At 35.3% G+C, this 13307-nt stretch overlaps 2 protein-coding genes and 1 pseudogene across 2 annotated transcripts in view; 2 read left to right on the top strand and 1 right to left on the bottom strand.

The window, feature by feature from the left end:
• The window catches only part of CTNNA3 (catenin alpha 3), a 1724101-nt gene that overhangs the window by 540847 nt on the left and 1169947 nt on the right, over nucleotides 1–13307 (top strand). The window lies entirely within an intron of this gene.
• LRRTM3 (leucine rich repeat transmembrane neuronal 3) overlaps nucleotides 1–13307 on the bottom strand; it is a 195227-nt gene that overhangs the window by 28623 nt on the left and 153297 nt on the right. The gene's annotated exons all lie outside the window — the stretch shown is intronic.
• On the top strand, nucleotides 12478–12585 carry LOC136161974 (U4 spliceosomal RNA; annotated as a pseudogene).

The following is a 13307-nucleotide window of genomic DNA, read 5'->3' as shown; positions in this document are numbered from 1 at the left end:
CGAAATCCTCTGAGTTAACTCACCTATAAAATGTGATTGAACTATGAGAATGAATGGAGATAGCCTAGGGAAAAGAGTCTAAAAAGAATAAAGTATGCTTTTTAAAATTTACTTTTAATTGGAGGATAATTGCTTTACAATATTGTGTTGGCTTCTGACATCAACACTGTGAACCAGCCATAAGTGTATTTATGCCCCTCCCTCTGGAACCTCCACCCACCCCGCCCCAGCCCACCTTTCCAGTGGGTCACTGAGCACCAGGCTGAGCTCCCTCTGTTATACGGCACCTTCCTAACAGCTCTCTACTTTACACATGGCAGTGTTTGTGTCTTGTTGTTACTCTATCAACTGGTCCCACCCTCTTCTTCCCTTGCTGTGTCCAAAGTCTGCTTTCTGTCTCTATTCCTGCCCTGCAGATAGGTTCATCAGTACCATTTTTCTAGATTCCATATATATACATTAATATGCAAAATTTGTTTTTCTGTTTCTGACTTCACTCTGTGTAACAGGCTCTAGATTCATCCACTTCACTAGAAATGACTCAAATGCATTCCTTTTTATGGCTGTGTAATATTCCATTGTATATATGTACCACAACTTCTTTAACCATTCATCCTTCAATGCACATCTAGGTTGCTTCCATGTCCTAGCTGTTATAAATAGTGTGGCTGTGGCTATGAACCTTGGGGTACATGTGTCTTATAGTGTGTTTTTGCTTAGCATTTTTCATGAGCTTTTATTCATTTTGGAAGCTTTCATCCCATATTTTCTGTCTCTATTTTGTATAATTTTTTCTGTCTTTATGATATTTTTTTTGCTCTTATTCATGTGATTTTTAAAAGAGCTTATCAGATAACTTCTTTTATAACTATATTAATCATTATATGATTCTCTTTTTTCCTTCATTGCGTTTAATGACAGCATCTAGTATATTTGTTCAGATTTGCTTATTAAGAGAGATACTGACAATCTGGAGTGTTCCCTGAAGATGATGACCAGGAAGGCAAAGGATTTACGTATAAAAAAAAGTTTAGAATTTATTGGTATTTAGTGTGAAGAGAGAAAGATTTAAAGGAGACAATTCTTCAAAAAGATGAAGAAATATATGAGGATAAAGTATTTCTATGTTGATATAGGTTTCAAAATTAAGACGAAGAGTAGAAAATGAAGGAGAGTCAATTTTGTTTCAATATAAGGAGTTTTAAAAACCAGTTAGAGCCTGTTTTCTCATTTCCAGGTAGATTATGGCAGACTAGGTTTTCTTTTGTAATACCTAGAACAAACCAAATAACTTAGCTGTACTTCCTAGAGCTGAAGCTTCCCTGGTGGCTCAGATGGTAAAGAATCTGCCTGCAATGTGGGAGACCCAGGTTCAATCCCTGAGTCAGGAAGATCACCTGGAGAAGGAAATGGCAACCCACTCCAGTATTCTTGCCTGGAAAACTTCATGGATGGAGGAGCCTGGTGGGCTACAGTCCTTGGTGTAGCAAAGAGTTGGACATGACTGAGCAATTTCACTTTCACTTTTCACTTTTCCTAGAACTGAAGCAACAAGGATTAAACAAACTAAAGTTCGAGGAAGGAAAATCATTCTAAGTTGGGCTGCTGACTCCTATTTTTATCCTGAGGGCGTTTGCTGTTTCGTAGTGTGACCAAGGCATTGGGTGAGGCCCAGGCAAAAGGTGTCTTCTGGGAGTAAGAAAGGTCAGAGAAACTTTCAGTGATTGTACAAGGCTGAGATGACAAATTGGAAACTTGAGGGATCTAAAACACATAGCCAGTTTTCTCCACGGGGTTTGCTGTGTTCTGTGGCCACATGAGAAGCAGGGGAACTGGGATAAAAGTTTCTGAAAGACAGAGTGAAAGCTTCCATAGACTTTTGGTATTTAGAAAATATTCTAATGAAAGGATTTGGTGGGAGAAAATTGCTAAACTCAAACACAAGGCTAAACACTTCCTGAAGACACTTGCCAAATTTTTTAGTTGTTTGTGTGAAAGTGAAGGTGTTAGTCACTCTGTAGTGTGACTCTTTGAGATCCCATGGACCGTAGCCCACCAGCCACCTCTGTCCATGAGAGTCTCCAGGCAAGAATGCTGAAGTGGCCTGCCATTCTCTTCTCCAGGGGATCTTTCCAATATAGGGATCAAACCTGGGTCTCCTGCATTGCAAGCAGATTATCTAGTTGTTTGGGCCTGAATAAGAGTCAATTCCTAGGCAGGTTGATAAGAAGTCTGGGGTCCCCGAGAAGGAGAAAGGGGTCTGGGGCTCTCAAGGAGGACATAGGGGTCTGGAATTCTCAAGGAGGAGGGAAGGACAAACGTTTTTTTTCCTACATTCCTTAGTAAGGATTATATAACATTAATGTACCCTGCTTGAGGACAGGTTTCTCCTTTCTGAAAACCTTTGAACTAATCCTGTTATCTTAAAATGTATATTATGAGAGTGGGTCTAGTAAGATCTTTACAACCTTGGGCATTCTTTTGATTTATTATAATAACTAATTAAAAAATTATAAATCCCTTGCTAAGATTAGCAAGGGGGACACTCTGTCTCCCTTCTGATGTCTATGTCAGAAGCTTTCTCTGTCTCTTTTTCACTTAATAAAACTACTACACAAAAGCTCTTGCGTGATCAAGGCTGGTCCCTGGTCCCAAAGCTAAATCTTCTTCAGAGATCACAAATCCAACATACATTCACCATAAGCTATCATGAGGAGATAAGCTGAAAACTTCTGAAAAAGTACTTGTGTCCTCTCAGAGCTGAGAAGATAAATATCTATCAGGTTCTCAATCAAAATCCAGGGAGTGCCATGGCTTATAAATAGAAATAAGTGACAAATCTTACCAGCAGTCAAAGAAAAAGGACTCATTACCTAAAAAGCAGAATGAGTTTGAGAATGAAGAGAAGATAGAGGGTAAATAGAATGTAGAGTGTTGAGAGCAAAGAACTGCCAGCTTACAAACTTTTATAACAAATAAAAGTCCTTCAAAAATAAAGTAACAAAGGTGTTTTCTGACTAAAATGTTCAACCAAAACTACAAAAACAAAATAAAAATGGAGAAAATTCATTACTATCATGCCTGTGCTAAAAGGAATACTAAAGTGAATTTCTATAAGTGGAAGAGTGACCCTAAATGGAGCAATGGAAATATCAGAGCAATTGAAAACACTGGAACTTATAATTAGATGTGAAACATAAATGATCATGAATTATGTTAAACATCGAAAAAACAAGAGAGTTCCAGAAAATCATGTATTTCTGCTGTATTGACTATGCCAAAGCCTTTGACTGTGTGGATCACAATAAGCTGTGGAAAATTCCAAAAGAGATGGGAATGCCAGACCACCTGACCTGCCTCTTGAGAAACCTGTGTGCAGGTCAGGAAGCAACAGTTAGAACTGGACATGGAACAACAGACTGGTTCCCAATAGGAAAAGGAGTACATCAAGGCTGTATATTGTCACCCTGCTTATTTAACTTATATGCAGAGTACATAATGAGAAACGCTGGGCTGGAAGAAGCACAAGTTGGAAAGTGAAGAGCTAAAGAGCCTCTTGATGAAAGTGAAAGAGGAAAGTGAAAAAGTTGGCTTAAGGCTCAACATTCAGAAACCTAGATCATGGCATCCAGTCCCATCACTTCATGGCAAATAGATGGGGAAACAGTGAAAACTTTGGCTGCTTTATTTTTTCTGGGCTCCAAAATCACTGCAGATGGTGACTGCAGCCATGAAATTAAAAGACACTTGCTCTTTGGAAGGAAAGTTATGGCCAACCTAGACAGTATATTAAAAAGCAGAGACATTACTTTACCAACAAAGGTCTGTCTAGTCAAGGCCATGGTTTTTCCAGTGGTCATGTATGGATGTGAGAGTTGGACTATAAAGAAGGCTGAGCACTGAAGAATTGATGCTTTTGAACTGTGGTATTGGAGAAGACTTGAGAGTCCCTTGGACTGCAAGGAGATCCAACCAGTCCATCCTAAAGGAGATCAGTCCTGGGTGTTCATTGGAAGGACTGATATTGAAGCTGAAACTCCAATACTTTGGCCACCTGTTGCGAAGAGCTGACTCATTTGAAAAGACCCTGATGCTGGGAAAGGTTGAGGGAAGGAGGAGAAGGGGATGACAGAGGATGAGATGGTTGGATGGCATCACTGACTCAATGAACATGAGTTTGGGTAAACTCCGGGAGTTGGTGATGGACAGGGAGGCCTGACGTGCTGTGGTTCATGGGGTCACAAAGAGTCAGACACAACTGAGCAACTGAGCTGAACTGAATAAGAGTAATGCTTCATGGAGTTTAAAATACAGATAGGGCAATAGTGACAGTAGTAACACAAAATGCAAGAAGGCATAAGTGGAGTTAGAAATTTCTGTGATTTAACAATATAGATGATAAAAGTAATAATTGTAGTATATTGATCTAACTAAAAAATGAATGACAATTCCTCAGATAAAACCTAAAAGAATAAACAAAGTGTAAATAAAATGTTAATAGAAATAAGGGGAATGATATAAATTTGATTGATACAAAGAAGGTAAGTAATGAGAAGGGCTTCCCAGGTAGCACAATGGTAAAGAATTCTGCTTGCCAATGCAAGAAACACAGATGTGGGTTCATCCCTGGATTGGGAAGATTCCTTGAAATAGGAAATGACAACCCACTCCATTATTTGTGCCTAGAAAACTACATGGGCAGAGGAGCCTGGGAGTTACAGTCCGTGGGGTCACAAAGAGTTGGACGTGACTGAGCAATCGAGAACACACACACACACAAGTTATGAGAAAGAAGGGAACACAGTAGAAGGGATAATTACAGTGGAAGGAAACAGAGGCAAACATAGAAGGAAGTCTTATGTCTTGGCATAGGGAAGGATTTCTTAATTAAAACACAAAGCAATAACAATTAAGAAAATAATGTATAGATTGGCTTATATTAAATTTAAGAACTGTTTTTCATCAAAGCACACTATTAAGAAAATGAAAAGATATTCGTAGAGTGGTATAGGGTATTCTTAATACATATATCTGACAAACAACTCATACCTAGATTATATAAAGAACTCCTACAAGTAAGAAAGAGAAATAGTCCAATGATAAATGAATAAAAGTCTCAGGCCCTTCATATCCAAATAGTCAAATATGTGAAAAGTTATTCAACTACATGAGTCATTGCAGTAATGCAAATTAAGATGTGGTAATACAACATATTCATTAGAATGGCTAATATGAAAAAGGTAGACAGTACCTTAACAAGGATGTAGAGTAACTGAAATTCTCATGATCTACTAGTATATGTCTTATTGAAACAAGTTCTTTGGAAGAATTTTGGCAGCATCTGCAATGCATATTCTGTGACTCAGCAATCCAACTTTCAGGTTTACATGTAAGAGAAATGTATATATATATATATATATATATATATATATATATATATATATAAGTTAACCAAAAATCATGTAGTAGAGTGTTCCTAGCAGGTTTCTTTCTAATAGTGTGCCAAAGAAATGGCTGTCAATAGAACAATAAATTGGCATATTAACACAATGAAATATTTTAGTTATGAGACTGAATATCACATATAACAATATGAATGAAACTAATAAACATAATGTTGAGTGAAAGAGACTAGATGCAACAAAATGTAAGCTTCTATTTATATTTATTTATTTATTCTATTTATATTTATACACAACTCAAATACCAAGGAGGCTTAATATATATATTTAAAAGTCAAGATATTGGTTGCTCTTATTTTGTTCCTTTTAGCAAACTGAGATAAAAGATAAAAATGTGCTTATAATTGTGATTGTGAGAAGAATGTTTTTAAGAATAGGAAAAAGATAAATTGCTTGCTGTTAGTGGGAGTGGAGGGTGGTTGTGCACTTCCATATGATTATAATATCTACTTCTTCTAAGATATTGCTTACATAGGCACATTCAGTTTATGAGTATTCAGCATCACTTTGTGTGTCTTTTTCTATATATGTCTTACACTTCAAGAACAAGTATAATGAAATATCTTTTGAGTTAATCAGCTTTGTATTCCTGGAAATATTCAAGCAGAGAGGTTGGACCCCATTACCTGTAAGGGAAGCTTTGGAAATGATTTCTGCATTAGAGTTAAAAGAAAAGTACCAGATGCTTTCTCCAAATCTTTTAAATTCTGAGATTCTCTGATTCTTTAAAAGTGTATACATTCACTGCCACCTGCAGCTTTTTCTTCTTTTTACTAATCAAGTTTGAGACCATAGCCTACTTTCTCATTTCCTGTTTACCTCCTACTCCTTCGACTCATACCATTTTTCAATTACTGACCTCTCAGTGGCCAAATCTAATGGCATATTTGCTTCTTTTTCTGATATATTTGGGCCATTTGCTGGTGAGGTATCATTTAAATTCTCTCAACTTAGCTTTCCCAATATCACTCTCTTCTTGTTCTCCTGTTGTCTATTTTCCACTCAGTTTTGAAATAGTAGGATGTGCTAAAGTTCTATTCCTAATCTGCTTCTCAGGCTATAAAATTCTTTGTATGATTTTAACCACTCCTAAGACCTCACTCACTGTTCACTTGTGACTGCCTTCCCAAAGCCATGCCTCTAAATTCAGTTATCCATCCAAGACTTACATATTCAATTGCTTCATGGACAAATTCACATGCATGTCCCCAACTTGACCTGGTACAAGACTGAATTCCTATTTCTTCCCCAAAGTTGGTCTTTTTTTTTTTATCATTCTCTTTACCTGGAAATAATAGCACCATCTCTGTTTTATGCAGACTCAACACATGTGGATTCTTTTATTTCCTCTCCTTCCATTATCTTGTGCCTAATCAATTACCAGATCCAATAATTCCTTTAAGAAAATGTTGTTGAGAACACTTACCATGATATCTACTCTCCTAACAGAATTTTAGGTGTAATACAGTATCGTTGACTATAGGTACAACGTTGTACAGCCGCAGATCTCTGGAATTTAATCATCTTGCATAACTAAAACTATACTGATTGAATAGTAATGCTCTATTTACCCTCCCCCAATCCTTCTTAATTTTGTGTATTCTTCTCTCCTTTAGCCATTTCACATTGCTTCAGCTTAGTTTTCTTTGGCAGTTGTAAGTTTTCTAAACAGTCTCCCAAAAAGATATGTTTTCTAATTTCGTCCTCAGCCAATTTATTCTACACAATGGTCAGCATCGATTTCTCTTAGTAGGATGTTCTTTCCTCAGTTCTTGCTTTAGTGAACACTTAGTTGAGATTTGGTTCAAGTGCTATTTTCTCTATGAAGCCCGAACTGACCTTTACCCAACCTCTCAGGTAGGGTACACAACTTCCTTTGTGTACCTACTGCAACCCTGTATCTGTTTTCAGTCAAGAATTTATCATATTTCATTTCACTTATTTGTGATCCTAGCAGGATGTTTTATATATCCTATTATATCTAACACATAAACATGCCAAGTTTGAATGAATAAAACAATGAATTGATGACTACATGAATGAATGAGTAGGAGAACTCAACTTAGTCTAAATCTGTGTTTCCTGATTTTGAATCACTGAGTGCTTCTTATCATACTTACTCCTGGTCCTCACCATGGACATTCCTTAGGAAAAAAGCTGGAAGATTCTTTGTATCAGGTTAGTTTGGGAAACACTGATCTAAATTATTATATGAATTTATTTACTCAAAATAAAATTAAACTTCTTTCAAGCAGTAAGCATTTTTGTGCACATGTTTCCAACCTGAGGTCTGTTAAAATGTGTTGACCGATTATTGGTTCTGAAATGAATTATAGAAAAGTTGTTACAGGAAACAAGCAATTTTCTTTGATGCATTACATAAGGAGTAAAATGAATATGTGCAAATGATTTGGGGAGTTATCAAGTTTTTAGTGTATGGTCTTATGGCTCAATGAATATTAAATAGGCAGTATTAAATCAAAATTAAAATTAGCTATTTCATTTGTCATAAAATAGTTCTAATACCACACACACAAATATATAAATATACATATACTTAATTGTTTTTTACTTCTGTGGTATACTGTTTAATATAGTTTGTGAAAATTAATCATCATGTTTGTATCCTATGTAGTCTTTATCCACAGTTCATTAATGTATAATGATTTTCTGGGAAAAATAAGCACTGAGATCATAAAAATATACTCAAAGCATCTTCTTTCAGAAGTGGTTGCTATCCAGGGGCACCTAATCACCTATGCAAAGAAAAATGTCACCCTGGTAAATTAAGGGACAAGATTCATTTTAAAGAGAGGGTTTGTTATTTAACCAGGGAAGAGAAAGCTGTGGTACTTTTTCAAATGTATTACCTGAGGGATTATGAATAATAAACATGGGAAGAAAAATCTATATTTGAAGTAATAGATTTGGTTTTCATGATAAGAAGTATTTCTCAATAGAAAAGGACGGGAAATGCTAATGTTAAGTTAGGTTTGGTTTTAGAGAATGTTCACATAGGAATTTTTAAAATGTGTATTTTATACATGACTTTGAGATATTTGAATGTGGATCCATCTGAGTTCAGTAGAATAAATCGAAAGACCTCTATGAAAAAAATCTTATGTATTCTATTACAGTCTTTAGAAAATAAACCTTCCTCTTTAGACACAAATACATGAGAACTAAATTATATAATTAAAATACCACACATTATATTGTCTTCTGCTGTTGCTTTGTATTCTTAGGATATCGTTGGTAGACCAAAAGTCTGTCCTATCTATGCTTCCTGGTTCAGTGACATTAATTTTTCCAGATATCATTTTGTCTTTAGGCAGAACTTTATACTGATTATGTAGTGTTGTCACTTATTGTTATCAGCAATCTTGTTTGGGTAAGCTGTTTTTTTTTTAATTCTAATTTTCTGAGTGAGGAACTGGTTTGTTATACAATGTGACTTCTTCACATTATGCAACAGATCAGTGGAACTCATAACTCTCACTTTAAGAAAATTTACATGGGAAACTCCTAGTAGACTGAATTTTTTTTTTTTTTCTGTAAAGTTATTTCATAATGCAATAACAAACAAAGAGACCTGCCTTTACCAGTATAATAGAGATCTTTTATGTAGCGTTAGTCATCATTTGGTGCCATACTATAGCTGAATTGAACTTCCTGTTCAGCTCTTGTCCAGCCTACAAGCTTTTGGTTATGAAGTTCTTGGTTCCTAAAATATAAAATCTTCTATCCAAAGCCATTCTTCACTTGTCTAAATCTTAGTTTAGCTTATAGCTCAGTGTCACATTAATAAGGCTTATATTCTCTGACCAAAGAAATCTTGGCCATGCCCAAACAGCCATATTACTTTACTATTATCCTTCATTTTAAAATTAAAAACAGGTTTTCTATACTATAATATCATATATGGATAATATTAATATTATCTATGTATAATATTATATATAGTAGACACAGGATATGTCTTCTTGGGTTGGGAAGATCCCCTGGAGTAAGAAATGGTAACCCACTCCAGTATTCCTGGATGGAAAATTCCATGGACAGAGGAGCCTATCAGGCTACAGTCCATGGGGTCACAAAGAGTCAGACATGACTAAGTGACTGAGGATATGTATATAGATGGTAAGCTAGAGGAGGTTTATCTAAGTGCTACAGTAACATGTAGTATTATAATCCACATACAAAGTCTTTCCAGAATGAGAATAAAAGAGTAGAAGGCAGAACGGCAAAAGGATGATGTTTGGTTAATAAATTTCAAGATGAGAAAACCATATTCATTTTTAAAAATTATTATTTAATGATTTGAGATTTCAAGGTACTGTAGATATTTTAAGTCTAGATTTGATATTTTTGATTTTTTAAATGATACTTAATATGATTTGATATTTACTTCTTTGTTTGTGTTTTGGTTAAGAAATGCATGGCTAACTCTGTATTTTAGAGAATGTGTGATTTCAGCAAGAGCAGCATGGCTGTAGGTAAAGGAATGATCGTGATGAGGAAGATCCTAACTCAGTCCCCTCATGACACCCCAGGATGATTGAGAAAACCGAAAGTGTTCTACAAACCTTGAAGATCGTCACAGACTATTAGTTCTCTAGAGCAAGGGATTATTATACCTAATAATATTTTGTCAAAACCTAGCTATAAGAGTTAATATCAATATTCTTGACCTTCTATCACAGTAGGTTTTTTCCCAGCTTTTATGAGGTATGAATGACAAGTTTGTGTATATCCCATGTTGTTCAATGTCATTTTTAAAGATATGCAAAGTAATGATTATATATATATATAGTGAAATGCTTATCATAATTAAATTAATTAACATATCCATAATCTCACATAATTACCTTCTTTTTTGTGATGAGAACACTTAATACTTACTCTCTTAGAAAATATCACATATACAATACAGTATTATTAACTATAATTACCATAATGTATATTATATCTCCAGAACTTATTTCTTTTGACACTTAAGTTTTCTATATTCCTGTTTTACCTAAGTGAAGTGAAAGTCACTCAGTTGTGTCTGACTCTTTGCGACCCCATGGACTACACAGTCCATGGAATTTTCCAGGCTTAAATATTGGAAGGGTAGCCTTTCCCTTCTCCAGGGGAATCTTCCCAACCAAGAGATTGAACCCAGGTCTCCCTCATTGCAGGGGGATTCTTTACTGGCTGAGCCACAGGGGAAGCCCCAAAATACTGGAATGGGTAGCCTACCCCTTCTCCAGGGGATCTTCCCAACCCAGGAATCAAACCAGGGTCTCCTGCATTGCAGATGGCTTATTTACATACTGAGCTATCAGGGAAGCCCTGTTTCATCTAAGGTACTACTAAATTATGTAAGTTGTACATGTGAAATCCAAAACTACTGTCCCTAGTTGGTAAGAGGCTTTCCACTTTGTCATTCCTGGATGTACCAACTTTCCCTTATGGCTCAGCTATTTTCTAGAACCTTGATGTCATCTTCATTTAGCTACTGAATGGGGAAAGGACTTGGAAAACCTGATATGGGAAATTTTTATAGACAAAGACCGACAGTATCCCCCATCATTTCCTTCATGCTCCATGGTTAGAATACAATCATATGAACATTTCTAACTGGAAGAGAGCAGAGAAATATAAACTTTCTGTGAGCCCAGAAAGAAGTTGAAACAGATTTTGTAAGGTGCTAGCTAGTTTATGCCATAGTACATTTTCAGTATATTCTTTTTTCTACCACAAGATTGAAATAACTTACACCTATAAAGGGTTGAGAAAATAAATGGTGCTGTTATACATAGTTTTATTGATTATGAGGCCCCCTCATTTTCATGAGGTCTTTTATTCTGATCACAACTCTAAGAAGATAGGCATTATTAGCCTTGATTTTTAGATGATGAAACAGAAATTCGTAAAATTCAAATGAGTTGCTCAAAGTCATAGAGCAAGAACATGGTCAACGTGGGATTGGAAACTGTCTCCTGATATGCCTCTGCTACCCTTTCCTTTCAGAGAAAAAACACAATTATATTTTCCCAGGTGTGAGAGGGAATAGTAGGACCTTGAACCTTGTACCTTTTGACATGGGATCATGGACATTGCTCTGCTTTTTGGATGTCACATGTACACTTATGGTTTATGAGATTTGCTATATAGGGCCATAGATGCTGGTGGCATCTAAGGATGAGAACAGTATATATAGCTCCTTTGCAACTCCAAGAAGTGTCTGTATAGTTGAAGTTTTTTTGTTTATCGAAAGTCCTTCCTACCTCACATAATTTTCAGATAGTTGAAAATTACTTGTGAATATGTATGTATGAATTTCCCAGAGAATTCATTCTGCCCTCTGACTTAGAAGAAACTACCTCATCTTATATATATGAAATAGAAATGAGATTGGAATAATTATCATCTTCCATACTTAATTCAAGAATATCATACACTCAGATTCCAATAAGCATCTCAAACACAACTCATTCTAACTGAATTGTAACTGATTCTCCATGTAACTTAGAAAGCAAAACAATCCTTAAGAAATACATTTGCGTTGGCTTCTGTGAATAACCTTATTGACATGCACAGAAATTAAAATACAAACTGTTGAGTAAGGAGAACAAGACAAAATTACTTTGTTCTAATTATGGATGCTATAGAAAATTACTACCAATAAAGCTTATGCATTTAATTGTATGCAAAAATGCTGAGTAATAATTGAAGGATTGTAAATGATAAAAAATTAAATGTGAGCTTAAAATCCTTCAATTCTCTTAAAAATAATTTATTCTGGATTTCATAAGTTCATTAAAATTCCTTAAAATTTGGTAATTTCAATTACACTGGTACTAGCAATAAATATGCTCTACATATTTATTTATGGGATTTGAAGAAACAGTCACTTTAGAAAATGAAATTAAACCTAACTAGAATGCTAATATATAGTAAAACTTGGACACAATACCGATTCAGCAACACAACATCTCAGAGATTATATGATACAACTATAATGAAATGTGGCTTTGTGCAGTGGCAGTATCGTAGCCAATGAGGTTTATCCGAGGTGTGATTATTGCCAATTATAATGAAATGTATTGAGTTTTAATAATTTAAAAATCAGAATGATGTAAAGAAAAGTTAGTTATACATACACATGGAATAAATATTGATAGATTAACAAATGTGGAAAGATGACTCAAAAGCTAAAAACAAATGAGTTATTAAACGAAAGGTTAAAATATAAGATATATTGTGTCTGATTTTGCTAATGAATGCACACATAGTGCCATGTGACACTGGCATTCCATCCAGATGTATGTGTTCTTTTTGGTATGTTGGTGTGTTATGTGTGTGTGTGTGTGTGTGTGTGCGCGCGCGCAGGTGCACATACAGAGTATAAATGGACACATAAATATATCATTAGGTCGATTCCCTTCTGGAGAAGTCTGGAGTGTTAGATTGATTACTAGCATGATCCTTCTAGAACTTTCTTTTTAAAGACCTTGGAGAATTCAGCATCTTAGAGATCTAGCCTAAGCAACCTCTCAATAAAAATTTCTAGTGGCACAGATTATATAAGATTTTATATATAATACAGGTCAACCTTACTTGGCTCATGTCAGTTGTATGTGTGAATTTAGATAAATTATGCTTGAATAATTATTCTTAAAAGAGTCCTGGTTACTGGGCAAAGCCATGTTATATAACTAAGACAGATATTCATTAGTCACAATTCTTTCAGTGATGTCATTTATATCTCCCTGGAAGTGATAATTTACCTTACCTCTAAATATGGCAGATTTCTTATTACTTGCCTATTTCTGCTTCTCTACTGGAACTTAAAACTAC

This window comes from Muntiacus reevesi, chromosome 2 (assembly GCF_963930625.1).
Source record: "Muntiacus reevesi chromosome 2, mMunRee1.1, whole genome shotgun sequence".
Taxonomy (NCBI): domain Eukaryota; kingdom Metazoa; phylum Chordata; class Mammalia; order Artiodactyla; family Cervidae; genus Muntiacus; species Muntiacus reevesi.
This window is presented reverse-complemented; position numbering and strand designations above follow the sequence as displayed.